This window comes from Rhinopithecus bieti, unplaced genomic scaffold (genome assembly GCF_001698545.2).
Source record: "Rhinopithecus bieti isolate Rb0 unplaced genomic scaffold, ASM169854v2 scaffold_16999, whole genome shotgun sequence".
Taxonomy (NCBI): Eukaryota; Metazoa; Chordata; class Mammalia; order Primates; family Cercopithecidae; genus Rhinopithecus; species Rhinopithecus bieti.
Genome location: NW_016808939.1, coordinates 66,528 through 81,542, shown reverse-complemented (window position 1 = coordinate 81,542; position 15,015 = coordinate 66,528). Strand labels below are relative to the sequence as shown.

Below are 15,015 nucleotides of genomic sequence, written 5' to 3'. Positions count from 1 at the left end.
CAAAGTAAAAGAAATGCCGAAAGGAGAAATCAATACAGGTTCACAATAAAAGAATCTGCAAATGGATTGGAAAGTTGTAGCATGTAGATTATTATGCAAAGATTTGCAAACAAATCAAATAAATCTTTGAAGAAAGTAAAATAACAAATAACTTTTTTCACTTTCAGATTAAAAAAGACAGAATATTTACTAAGCAATCACTAATATTTAAGTTAAATATCTTATTAATGTCAACATTAAACATGTTTTATTTAAAAAGTCATTATTAACTAGCTAAAGTAACTTTTTAAGCATAAGCATCCTTGAGTTACACAGAATAATAGATTAGTTAAAGATACAAGATAAAATATTTATAACATAGGTTGAAAATGCAAAATTGCTGCCTTGCATAACATTTTAATATTGCAAGATAACTTCTTGATGTTTAGTTATAGAATGAACACTCTTTTATTGTCACTCCACAGTTCACAGTTTAGTGATTTTTACAGTCTGTGCAGAAAACAAAAAACCGTAAGTGAAAAATCCTAGGGCCAGAAGTGTACTAATTCAAACAATACAGTAGCAGAAGAAACTGTATGCTTTGTAAACAGGGCTAGCTTCATAAGCATATGACAGGCTCAAAATAGCCAGTACTTGGCTCTATGTGCTTCTGTAGCTTTCTCGAGATCATTGTTTTATGTTTGAATCTGTGCCTTGTGTATGTGAAGTTTGGTGGGACAATTGAGTATGTACCCATGTGAGAAGAGGAGCTTTGTGTAATGTCCATGTATGCCATTCTTTGCCACCCTTCTCACATAGGGTTTGCTGTGTCTCCCGAGCATAGAATCCTGATGGACCTATGATGTGTTCCCAACTGACTTCGACAAGACTCAAAGCAAGCACAAGGTAAATATCGTTCGGTCTATGACTGAAGTTCTGTTTGCTGATAGTCCCAAGGGGCCAAATTTTCCACTGGACTCAGAACTTGAACTCAGAAAGATGGTGGCATTTTGAGAAATATCAATGACCAAGGAACCCTATCATATGCTTTTTTACTTGTGATACTTCCCTGAAACAGCCAACCTCTTAAAACAAATTCATGACGTATATGGAATACCCCATAGTACCTTTACCTTTCAGTCCTTCATTACTCACCAGTAAGGTAAAGGTAGAAAATTTTGGAACAATGTACACATATCAGGAAGTAGAACAAAATCAATTGAGTTAAATTTGTGTGAGACTTTTGCTCTTCTAATAAGAATGGAATACAACGGATACCTGAGCTACAAAATACGAATTATAATAATTTAGTAATTCCACAAATTAGGTAAATGACCTTATATTTGCATTAGACACTGACATTGCAAAAGAGAAATCTGAGTGATCAAATTAACGTTAACAATTTAAAACTGTATGTTTTGAACTTATGTCATTAGTTTGAATATGTTACAAATGCCATGACAAATAAGAGAGACAGCAGCCATGGAAAATAGAAAAAAGTCATTTTATATTTTAGTACACTTTAAAATATTTGATATCTGATTTTGAAACAAGGGGTCCACATTCTTTATTTTGCTGGATTTGAAGTAGTTAGCCAGTCATGCTCTTAGACTAAGACTTAAGCTGATTATTCTACTTGTGTTAGTCATGGCATCTGAAATCCCATGTGTCATTCAAATTGATGGTTCTGTCAATGACACGCACAGAAAGAAGACACTGAAATAGTAAAGGCTATAATTATCAAGAATGGGGACCAAAATAAAAAACAATAGATTTTGTTGTGAACAGACAAAATATCAAGAAATATGAGGGGAATCTGTAAAGTTACAAAGATTATTGAGCATCAAATGCAAGCAAAATTAAAAAAAAAAAAAAGCAACAAACAAACTTCAGAAAATAATGGAATGGACTGGGCACGGTGGCTCACACCTGTAATCCCAGAATTTTGGGAGCCTAGGCCAGTGGATTCCCTGAGGTCAGAAGTTTGAGACCAGCCTGGCCAACATAGTGAAACCCTGTCTCTACTAAAAATATTTTAAAAAGTAGCCGGATGTGGTGGCACATGCCTATAGTCCCAGCTACTAAGGAGCCTGAGGCAGGAGAATTGCATGAACCAGGCAGGCAGAGGTTGCAGTGAGCTGAGATTGAGCCACTGCACTCCAGCCTGGGCGACAGAGTGAGAGTCTGTCTCAAAATAAATAAATAAATAGATGTAACGTACTATTCTTGGAAGATGCAACATTATAAATTGAGGACAAAATAAAAATAAACTAATAAAAGTAAATTGATTTAAAGCATTGGAAGTCAATAATTTACTTTGAATATTATAACATTGTTCAATGGATACAGGTTGGGGCTTTCAGACTCCAACAACACCCCCTATTGCATTGACTCCTCTCTGTCAATCCATGCATATGGTATTCTGGGGAGTTGCTTATAGCCAACTATCTGTCCGGAGGCAGAAAGCTTCAGCCTAATTTACATGAGTATACATGATATCATGGTGCTACCCAGAAGGGAAGAGCTAGAGCTTTGCAGTATGGGCCTTCCATAATCCTGAAGAACCCTAGTGAGGGAAAATACTCCAGTGTGTGGAGCTTCAAGCAGTGTATTTTGTGGTCCCCTTCATCTGGAGAAGAGATGGACAGAAGTACAGAACTATACTGGTTCACGGGCAGCTGCTAACAGTTTGGGTGGATGTTCATGATTTGGGAGGAGTAGGATTGGAAGATTGGTGATGAGGAAATAGAGGCAAGAGTTATGTGGATGAACCTCTCAGATTGGAAGAGACTGGGAAGATATTTGTGTTACTGGTAAATGCAAACCTAAGGGTTTCCAGTGCAAAGAAGGCTCTTAATAATCAAGTAGAATAAATGATGCACTTTGTGGATGCTAGTCAGATTCTTTCCCGAGCCATAGCTCAGTGGGCCCATGAACAAAGTATCTGTTCTGGCAAGAATGGAAACTATGCCTGCTTTCAAAAAATTAAAAGATTTTAAGAGGGTGGATTTTAAAGATTCTCACTACAAAAAATTGAGGTAATAGATATTTTTATTAGCCTGGTTTAGCCATTCCACAATGTATACAAACATCAAAACATCATGATGTGTGCCATAAATATATAAAATTTTGTCAATTAAAAAATATATTTTTAAAAACAACTAAATTTGTAAAAGACAGTATAGGCCAGCATCCACCTCATTTATGGATATTCAGTAAACTGGCAAAATAATTTCTCTTCAACTCCTAATTGTTAAACTGTTTTATCATGCCAAACTTTCTATTTTATTGAATGATGTCTTATGCGTGTACTATGAGAAACATGATTTTTAAATTAATCTGCTAGTATGGGTAATTATATTAAATTTTTTTATGTTTTATACTAGCTTGTATTTTGGGAAAATGCATACAAACGCATATGTGCTCAAGTATATTGTTCGAGAAGTTTGAGGAAATAAATATCACTGCTCCACTCAATATATAGAACATTTTCATAACCACAAAACCTTTTTACATACTCCTCTATCAATACACCTTTTCACACAAAAGGTTCTTGAGTTTTATCAGCATAGGGTAATTTTGTCTATGTGAGAAGTTCATTTAGATGGCATCATACAGTATATGTATTTCATAAATGGCCTTTTTTCCCCCACTGCGTATAACAGTTGTTATTCATTCATGTTGTGGGTGTTAGAAGTAACTAGAAATGCGTTCCTCTTTATTGAAAAGCAGTATTCCATTGTGGAAAGGTACCACAGTTTGTCTATCTATTCTCTATTGATGAACATAGGATTGATTTTACTTTAGGATTTGTATGAATTAAACCACCATAAATGTTGGGGTCCGTGTGTTTCCTAAACAAAGGAATGAACACACAAGACAACACAAGACAAGACAAACATGGCGGCCGCCCCAAATGGTGCGCTCTGCTTTATTTTATACAGTCATTTGTGGAATGTTGCCAAGTCACAAGACACATTGTTGTTTTTCTGACCTTTCCCTGACTTTCTGGATTTTCAAGATGTTTACACACAAACAAGCCCCAGGGTCTGCTGTTTGCAGCTGGCTCCTTTGTCCTCCCTGCAAACAGGGAAGGAACACCCTGCTTCGTTTGCAAGAGCAGGACTTATCGGGAACATCTCCTTTGTGAGCACGTAGTCCTCTACAATAAACATTTTTTATAAGTCTTCCTTGCTAACATTGTTGACTGAAAAAGAGTCACAACATCCGTACATTTTAAAAAGAACTTTATTTCTAAGGAGGCTATGTCCTGCAGGCAGGAAGCCAGGCTCCAGCCAAGATCTTAAAACTTCAAAGGAGAGAAAGAAGAGGTCAGTATATATGCTAAAAGGAGAAGCAGAGTGTACATATTCAAAAGGATAGAGGAGGAGTTATGAATATTCATGAAGATGTGTGAGGCATACACATGAATCATAGGGAAACATCTGATCCATGTTCACTTTGGTGTACAAACTTACCATTTAAATACATTATAATTAAGTCCTACAAGTTAAAAGGTGAAATGTAGGGCACAAGTCCTGTGCATCCTCAGGAGACTGTCCAAAACTAGTTCCAGGCCTCCAGTCAGTTATCAAGAAGAAAATCTTTGTGAGGTGCAGTGGCTAATGCTGGTAATCCCAGCACTTTGGGAGGCCGAGAATGGAGGATCACTTGAGAACAGGAGTTTGAAACCAGCCTGGGTAACATAGTGAGACCTCATCTCAACAAAAAATACATGCTTAGCTTATTAGAAATAAGCTAAGCATGGTGGTGCACATCTGTAGTCTCAGTTACTTGTGAAACTAAGGCAGGAAGATCACTTGATCCTAGAAGTTTGAGGCTGCCGTGATCATACCACTGTACTGCAGCCTGGGTAATAGAACAACAACCTGTCTCTTAAAACAAACAAACAAACAAATGTGGTCCAGAATAGCTGTCATGTCAGAACCATAAAAACAGGTGGAAGTCACCAAGTGGTCCAGGTCTTGGGCCTTTTGTTCTTTCAAGCCAACCTTTTGACAAAATCTAATCACAATTATTAAAAGGAAAGAGGATGGCAGTAAATGTGATGTGGACACTCTCTGTCCTGCTGTGGCAGGACGGTTTGCAGGGGCCATTGAAAATAATATGCTAAGAATAGATAAGGCTCAAGGACAGTATCTCTAGCTAGTTGCACTTTCATTGAACTCCAGTAGTCAAGGACAGTATCTCTAGTTGAACTTTTAATGAACTCTAGTAGGCGCCAAGAAGGCAGACAAAATAAGAAAGAGCTTAGAGACAAGGAACTAAGCAGAAGGTTACATCTGGGTGCAGAAAGTTTGTTTTGCATTGTGTTATTGTTGCTGACGTGGGATTTATGGAGTATAAATAAAGTGAGGCGGAGGCTCTAGGCGCGGCCGCCATGTTCTCTGTTTGTCTTTGTCTCTTGTGTCTGTTCATTCTCCACCACCCCCGGCACAGTCCCCAATATGGTTAAAATTTTAGCTAAAGGAGAGTCTATTAGTTTGCTGGAAGGGGTTAGGACTTCTATTTCAGTGCTCAAAATATATTTTCATTTCTCTAGGGTATGTACCCAGGAGTTGATTTGCTGAATCCAAGAATAAGTGTACATTTTCACTGTGTAAATAAATTTGCCAAGCCCTAGTGATTGAGCCATTTTATACTACCACAAAATATATGACAGATCATTTTTCTTTATTCCAACATTTGTTTTCAGTCTTTAAACATTTTAATGGAACCTCACTATGGTTTTTATTTGCATGTCCCTTAATCACAATGATCACATTTTCATGTGCTTATTCATATTTTCTCCCTTTGTGACCACTCATTTTTATTTATATTTATTGTGAATTTATACATTTAGTTATTTAAATAGTTTTATGTGCCAACTTGGCTAGACTATAATACTGAATTGTTTAGTCAAACACTAATCTAGGGGTTGCTGTGGAAGTATTTTGTAGACCCGGTAACATCTACAACCAGTTGACCTTTAAGTAAATTACCTTCAACAACATGGGTAGGCCTCATCTAGTCAGTTGAAGCTCTTAAGCTCAAAAAACCAAAGATTTTGTACGGTAGAAGACATTTTGCCTCAAGGCTGAAAAATCAACTCCTGCCTGAGTTTCTAGCCTGCCATGGCGCCTGCTCCACAGATTTTAAATTTGCCACAATTGTGTGAACTAATTCCTCAAAATAAATCTCTCTCTCTCTCTCTATATATATATGTATATATATAAACATGCACAATTTTCATATTTACATACATGTATACACATATATGCATATGTAGGCATGTGTATATATATATAAAATATACAACATGCATATATGTATGTATAAACATATGTAATAATTTTCTCACAATCTTTTGTTTATGAAATTTTAAAATATTTTATTTATCTTTTTATATAGAACCAATTTTTAACTACACTTACCCTACATTTGGATTCCTATTTTCTACTTCATTAGTTTCTGCTCTTATTTTTTATGCTTCCTATTACATTTTAGGTATGCTGTTTTACAAACTTTATGATTTGCCTGATTAGCTAAGATGCAACCTTCCTTCTTCTCCAATATATCTTCTTCAAGGCTGTATTTCCCCTAATGTTATGGATTCTGCACTCAAGTTTTATTATTTTAACAAACACAACACCAACTATTTTATCTTAACATAATTTTATTTAAATAGAATTTTAAGTATATATTCCCTCAGTGTGAATAACTTCACAAAATAGCCTATAGGTTATTTTGAAGGATGTTTCCAAACTTGCAAACTATTGGGTGTTCTTTATTTACAGTCAGTTCTAATTTAATTTCATTCTGAACAAATAATGTAGTTTATGTGATAATTGTTTTAATATGTTCGCAGAATTGCTTTATTAACTAATACATCATCAACTTTGTAAACGTTTAATCAGTTATTGAAAATAATGTATATTCCTTTTATCTTGAGATTGAGGTGTTCACCAGAGTGTATCAGTTAGTTTGTTGTTATGTCGTTTAGTTAACTCTTCTCCCATCATGGTGGTGAGACACAAAATTTGCCCTTGCAATTTTGCAGTACTTGCCTTATGTATTTTGAAGCTATGTTATCAGATGCACACAAATTCTAAGTATTCTATTACATCGCTTTATTTTATCACTTTAGCAAATACATCATTGATAATATGAGGTGATTTTTCTTTTTCTCTTTTAGTCTACTTAATCTGATATTTGTATAGCTGCCATAATATACAGTTTTTTCTTTTGGTCTTTCTGCATCCTCAAGTTTTTTTTTTTTTTTTTTTTTGGAAGCTCATATTTATTTATTTATTTATTTTATTTTATATTTTTTATTATACTTTAAGTTCTTAGGGTACATGGGCATAAACGTGCCAGGTTTGTTCTACATAGGTATCTTGTGCCATTTGGTTGGTGTGCCTGCCAACCCAATCAATCGCTCAGCACCATCAATTTCTTATCATTTTATATCAAGGTGACAGCGTTATTAACTCCCCAATGCAATCCTCTTCCCCTCCCCCATGATAGGCCCCAGTGTGTGATGTTCCCCTTCCCGCGAGTCCAGTGATCTCATTGCTTCAGTTTCCCCACCTTTATGAGTGAGAACATGCGGTGTTTTGGTTTTCTGTTCTTGCGATTGGTTTGCCCCTAAGAATGATGGTTCCAGCTGGCCACCATGTTCCCTAGAAGGATGCAAATCATCCTTTTTTATGGCTGCATAACTATTCCATGGTGTATATGGGTGCCACATTTTCTTAATCCAGAGTCTGTCCCAGCATCCTCAAGTTTTTTAAATTGATTTTTATGTTATAGATTAAACCAAACTACAATTTAATAATGTCTCTCATCAATGTTTGAACAGTACAAATAACTTTGTGAAGTTCTTTGGAATTCATAACTAGTTTCTGGTCTTTATTATCCAAAATTGTAGTACGCCTTGTTATTATGCTTCCAGAATGATTTATTAGTATTTCATTATCATTGCAACTACCATCACTCTTATTATCTGTTATACTATCGATCTTTGTTAGATTTACCCATATGCACATCAGTCTCTACACTGACTAATCCTTTTGGGATTTTACCCTTACTTTCTGGGTTCATTTTCATATTTTGTGAAGTTAGTGGTGTACTTTCTTTCGGCAAGGGATTTTTCCCCTTTCTATGTGTGTCTGTAAACATTTTTATTTCACCCTTTTTGCATGATGGCACATTTAGACATGCAATTCTATATTGACAGTTATTTTAACTCACCCCTTAGAAGATATTTTACTATCTTATAGTTTAGTCTTTTTCAGGTGAGAAATCAGGCCTAATTCTCATGATCATTAACTTCTAAGTCATCCATCCTTTTCCCTCTTACTGCTTTTAAAATATTGACCTTGCTGTTGAGTTTTGTTATTTCAGTACAACACGCCAAGGTATGCATATCTTTTTTTTATCTTGCTCAAGACTCATTATAACTCTTCGTACCGAAGATCTATTTGTTTTATGAATTCATAAAAAAATTTAGTGACAGTTTGTTTAAATTGTATTGCTTCCCTATTCTCTATCTGCTTTTTCTGAAATACCTTGATGATTAATGCAATCCTTGATCCATGCTCAGTGACTTAAATTCTATTCCTTATTTTTCTTCTTTTTATTTCTCTGTGTTGTATTAGAGACATTGTTAAGACCTATTTTTTTCCAATTGTGTGTAATTTACTTGTCAATCTATTCATTGAGGGTTTTGTCTATTTTAAATGAATAATGATTTTATTTATAAAATTTGAGTTATTTCTCTTTCAAAGCTGCTTTTTTACTTTTCAGAGCCTCTAATACTTTTATGCACTCGAGTTCTTTATATCCTTAGCAATACCAAACATTTAATTTAGAGTCTAAATTATCTGGTATGTGAGGCTTGGGAGGAGGGGTGGATTTGAATATTGTGACTTTTTTGCTACTGACTCATTTGTGATGGATTTTCCTGTTTGTTATATTTTGTGATTTTGACTTATGAACTCATATTCAGCTGAGCTTTATGTATATAAATAGCATATGACTTGGATCAAGTCGCATCTATCCAGAGATAGACATGGTTTGCTAGTGATCACAAATCCAGTGGGATTTGCCATAAACAGACAAATTTTTTCATTAATACCTTTCACTGAAGATTCCTAATGTCATGAATAGTAAAAACTCAATCCAAAACATCAGCACATACAGGCCCATAGATATGGATAATAATGATTATTCTGATTTGGAATTCAAGCCAAGACAGACAAGCTTGTCTCATGTCTCTCTGTATTCATGAGTAGAATTTTTTACATTACAGCCTTTTCCTCAGAAGAGAGCCTTTTGAGATCTCATCTTTATTCATGAATCTTAATTCCATTATCCCGCTTCAAACGGAGCAAGGTTTCACCTTCTGTCTCTACCTGATGTTAATGCTTTGGGTTCCAAGTCCCTGTTCACTTTTTAGCACCTGAGGATTTCACTACTTTCCTGTAAATCAACCAAGCATTTTGATAATGGAGGTTCTAATATTTCATTCTGGAAGTCTATAATACTGAAAACTTTTGAGATGGTCTAGTGCATTGACAAAAATGGAAATCTGCAAATCAGTTTTGGATCCAGGATATGAATCACCTATTCTTCACTAAAAACTTTATATTTATCAGAACACTTACATATATCTAGGCTTTTATCTCCCCCATATCACTAGAATATAAGTTATTTAGGAGTAACACATTGTGTCTCTGGTTCACTGTTGTACCCTCAGTGCATTCAAGAGCGACTGACACATACTAATAGATGCTTAATACTAATTTGTTGAGTAAATGCATAATGAATAAACGAATTCATAAAATGGTCATTAATCCAACAATTTCCACATTCTGAAATCATTATTAAATGATAGGCTATAGGTTAGCCCCATCTTTTACACCTGTGAGTTAAACACAAGTTTTATGATATAGACTAGCGGTCATTTTTTTTCTACTTATTAATCTCACATTAACCTTTCTGCAGATAGATAGATGTGCAATCATGCTTATGATCATTCTTCCTTTGAAACTGATATTTAATACCAAAATGTATTAAATTTTTAAATATTCAATTATAAAACTCATGAAAGTTTGCCCCACAACCTCAGTAAAATAGCATTACAATAATCTGTAGGACTATAAGGAAAGTATGGAGAGGGCAAATTATCTTATTAGTTTAATTACTCATTTCCCCATGACAGAGGCATAACCTGCTAGACATTCTTTTGGTACACTTTCACTTTCCTCCTCAATTATTGATTATTTACATCTGCCACAATCTATTTTCTCCATGGTAACTCTTTCTAATTAACTTAATTTTGCAACCTTGCCAAACATATGAAAATCTTATTCTTTGAGCCAAGTTCATAAACAGAAAAAGAAAAGCACTGATGATTATGCCCAACTTTTAAACTGGATTTTACATAAAGAATTTTACATAAACACTGGGCTTTACATGAAGAATTCAGAGCTTTATTAATAAGAATATAGGAAAAATATAGATAGTAGAGAGATAGATGATTGATAGATATTCCACCTAAAGATGTAATCTTTATTGCTGGCATCTATTTTTTGCAACATTTAAATCTGATGAAATTTCCAATTGGCTCTCTTTGATTTAGGTTACAACGGGAATGCTAGATATGTAACTTCCCCAGTAGTCATATTCCTCTCTAAAAAAACAAGCGGAAAGTCCCCTAAATGACCCTACCAGGGTATCTGGAAGGTATTTTAAATCTTTCATATTAAGGTGGCTGAGTACAATACAGCAACAAACTGCCAAGTCTCGATCTGCAAACCAGCTCTCTGTGTGCTTTATACCTGTGTATCTAACTGCCTACTGTGCATCTCTGATAACATGCACAGTAGGCTACAATATGCTCAACAGGCTCACTGTTTATTACTCTTCCTCTTTCCCACAAAATACAAAATACCTGATCTTCCTCTTATATTCCCCATCTCACTTTCCTTCCTTGCCACTATATATTAGATGCATCTGATTCCCAAGTTCCTAACCCCTATATATCCTATTATCTCTTGATTACTTCAATTCATTGCGATCCCTGATGCCACGCTTGGTTTAACTGGGTCTTGCCTGGTTTAACTGGGTTCTAGCCTCTAGTTTGTTTTCCCATATTTCTTTCCCTATATGTAGGCAGAGTGATTTCTTAAAGCCAAAAGGTCAATGTCATTCCCCTGCTTAACACTTCACTGTCAGATTCTGAAGGTCCTTCTTGCTCCAGACCTAATTGGATCATTTACTATATGCATTAAGCTCCAACAATACTGAACCCTGTTCAGATGGCCAGAACTGGCATACACCAAATTATTATCTTGATATATTCATCTTCCTGCAACTCGAGGCTTTTTCTTCAATCTATAGAAAGACAGTTCTGATTTCCCTCAAACCAAGACCAGGTCATACATTCTTCCTAAGTACTTTCATCAATTTCTGAAATTAAACCCATAGTAGTTATTACCACATTGCTGCAATTGACTACTGTTTCTCCTACTTTGCTTCCTCTTTAGCAATCAACAACAAAACTGGGACTTTATTAGCAATGTCAATTCTGTTATATTATCTGGAAATTACAATAATTGTTTAAAGCAGCTATATGTATATTTCTGAAACTTCTTAGAAGAAATGACTAGAAAATATTTTCAATTATGGTATCCCTTCATGGGGATTGACAGTAAGAATGGCTGCCATTTTCTGGTATGATAAATAAATAAATGTATATATATATATATATGTGTGTGTGTGTATCTATATATATATCTATATCTATATCTTATCTCTTATAGAAAGCAAGTTGATTGTCCACTGTATTAATATTTATCAACTAGAGCTCTATTGAAATTTTGGTTGGGACAATACTTTGTTGTATGGGACTGGCTTTATTTCAAGATGTTTAAAATTTATGGGTACTCCATCCTGATTATATGCCAGTAACACTGCCAGTGATTGTGAAAACCCAATCACACAGATTTCCAAATGCCCACTAGAGAGAAAAGAGGCAGTAGCACTCTTAGTTAAGAAGCACTGCTTTGTAAATGCATGCTATTCTTTTGCGCAGTAGCTTGAGGCTGTATTTGCATTTACGTCAGCTTTGGATCTTCAACTTGGATAGAAGAAATGCAAAAGGATTACATAAATCAATGTTAACACCAAGGACATATTTTGTTGCTGTTTTTATTGGTAACATTCTATTACAGCCCTTATTTCAAGGTACTACTTTAATGGGTCTCCATACAATTTATCTCTTGGTTTTCTTTTTTTGTTTGTTTGTTTGTATTTCTAGGTCAAACTACCTGCAGTGAGCAGGGAATATGACTTTAGTTGCCCAGCACTGTGAGAGAATGTTGGGACCTCTGCCTCAATATTAGACTCAGGAACTAAAAACCCAAATTCATCAGAAATACTATTGCTATAGCACATTCATATTGATCCAGACTTACTGACTGTATTTATTTTTAGAAAGTATTAACAAACTTTGGTAAGAACTAAACTCTAAACATGCTGGTCTCTGTTGTGGCTTTAAAACACAGCCATGCATTGATACCCTTCCCTTTGAGAAATGAAGTCCGTTTTGCTTGTCCTTGAATCTTGTGACTGTTTTGACAAGCAGAGCATGGCATAAACACTATTAGGTGACTTTTGTGGCTATGCTGTAAAGACCTCATTCACTGAAATATCCACTCATGGACCCCTGAACCTCTACGCAAAAAGTCCAGTAACCCAGAGATTGTCATGTTTGGAGAAAGCCTGATCTATATGGAGAAGCAATGAGAAGACAATCTGATCAACGAGTTGAAGTCCATCCCAGGCATCATACATGTGAATTAAAAGTATCCAGATAACTCCAGCCCCCAGGTGTTCAAGTCACCCCAGGCATTTGAAACTTTCAATCCAAGATCCCATTCATTATGGAAAAAAGGCATACATTAATGAGGCCAGAATCTCTGAGCATAATACAATAATTTTTGTTTAATACCACTAGTTTTTGGGGTAGCTTTACACATAGCATTAGCCAAATGAAGTGTGTGTGTATGCATATGTATATTGATATGATTTGGATCTGTGTTCCCGCCAAATCTCTTATTGAATTGTAATGTGCAATGTTGGAGGTGAGGCCTGGTGGGAAGTTATTGAATCATGAGGGCAGATTTATTATGAATGGCATAGCACCATCCCTTTGGTACTGTACTCCTTATAGTAATTCTCATGAGATCTGGTTGTTTAAGTGCAGCACCTTCCCCATATCTCTCTCTAGTTTCTGCCCCTGCTATGTAAGACACCTGCTTCCTCTTTGTCTTCTGCCATGATTGGAAGCTTCCTGAGGCCTCCCCAAAAGCAGAAACTTCTATGCTCCCTTTACAGTCTGCAGAACCATGAGTAAATTAAACCTCTTTTCTTTATGAATTACCCAGTCTCAGGTATTTTTATGGCATTGTGAGAATGGGCTAATACATATATCAATACATAAATGCATTTATGTAAATAAATACATATGTGTGTATATTTAAATATGGCTATATACACATATAAACAGCCAAGTATAAAGTAATATTAACAAGTGATATGAGGTAAGACTAAGGTGATCTAGATGGTAGTTTTAGTAGCAGTTAGTCCTCATTTTGAGTCAACCTCTTAATATCAAGTTTCACATTTTTACAGTAGGGAAAACAATGTTTTTGCAAAGGTCCTATGCTATCAGCATCAAAACAAATGATATATACGTAAGCACTTTGCACTTTGTAAATGGAAATATTGGTTTTAAGATAAATTATTTCCATGCTAAGGAGACAAGTAATTTTTTTGAGTCTTGGTAATAATCAGACAGATGTGACATTAATGCCCAAGTGATAATCATTTCTATAGATTTGATATCATTATTTGCAATGTAGCTTTTGCAGATTAAGAAATGCATGTACTGTCATGGATTATGTTTACAGTTTGCCGCTCAAATTCACTGCCAGGCATCATAAAGCACTAACCAAGTTTATAAGTTTCTGGTGACTAAATGGAAACAATTGAGAACTAGAACTCTTTGAAACCTTTATAAAAAATACTATTGGGAAATATAAACACTCTGCTTTTTCCAAAATATTTTTTCGAGGGAAAGTCCTACATGCTTACTATAAACCTATCGCTACTCTATAGCTTCAATTCTCATCTACAGACATCAAGAGAGACTGAAATATCACCCCTTCTTATCTTAAAACGTCTTCTCACCACTGTCTTTCTTAAGACCAACAACACAAAATCTCCCCCTAATTAATCTTCCTGCAGTCCTCCTTGTCTCACTTCATGGAAAAATTCTTCTTTCAATTTGCATGGGCCCACATTTTGGAATCATCCATGAGTCTCTTTTTTCTCTCATAAATCACAACCCACATGTTTTCTTTCAGCAAATCCTATTGATACCACCTGCTAACAAATTCAGGGGCTGACCACATCTCACTAACTCCATTGATATCACTTTGCCCCAAGCCACCATCTTCTGCATTTTGAAATACCCAACTGACGAGTCTCAGGAATTTCATGCTTGTCTCTAGTGTTGTCTAAGCAACACAGCCATGATGATGCTTCTAAAATTCAAATTGGATTACCTTTTCTCTGCTGAACCTCTCCAATGACTTCCCATCTTACTCATGGTGAAATTCTTACCATGAGTCTGGCTCCTTTATGATGTCATCTCCTAATATTCTCAATTTCTCTCATTCCACTCTAGCAACACTTACCTTCTTACTATTTCTAGAACCTTCCAGGCATGCTATGATTTCAACAGCTTGTAATTGCTATTCCTGCACCTGAATCTTACACTGCTTCCCATCTGGCTCTTTAATGTTATCTTCCTGGGGAAATTATTGTGAACCCTGTTTTTATTAACTAAATATGAACACTCACAAACATTTTCAAAAGCAGAGAGAGCAGTATTATGAATCCTCATACATATATCATCATATATATATATATATATATATATATATATATATATATTATATATAA

General features: G+C 35.2%; 1 long non-coding RNA gene across 2 annotated transcripts in view; it reads right to left on the bottom strand.

Annotated features, from left to right (window-relative positions):
- LOC108539307 (uncharacterized) overlaps positions 1–14,679 on the bottom strand; it is a 95,125-nt gene extending 80,446 nt beyond the window's left edge. For both annotated transcript variants that reach the window (XR_001888328.1, XR_001888327.1), the window contains exon 1: positions 14,616–14,679. This is a non-coding gene — a long non-coding RNA (uncharacterized LOC108539307). The remainder of the gene's footprint in view (positions 1–14,615) is intronic.
- Positions 14,680–15,015: the final 336 nt, after the last annotated feature.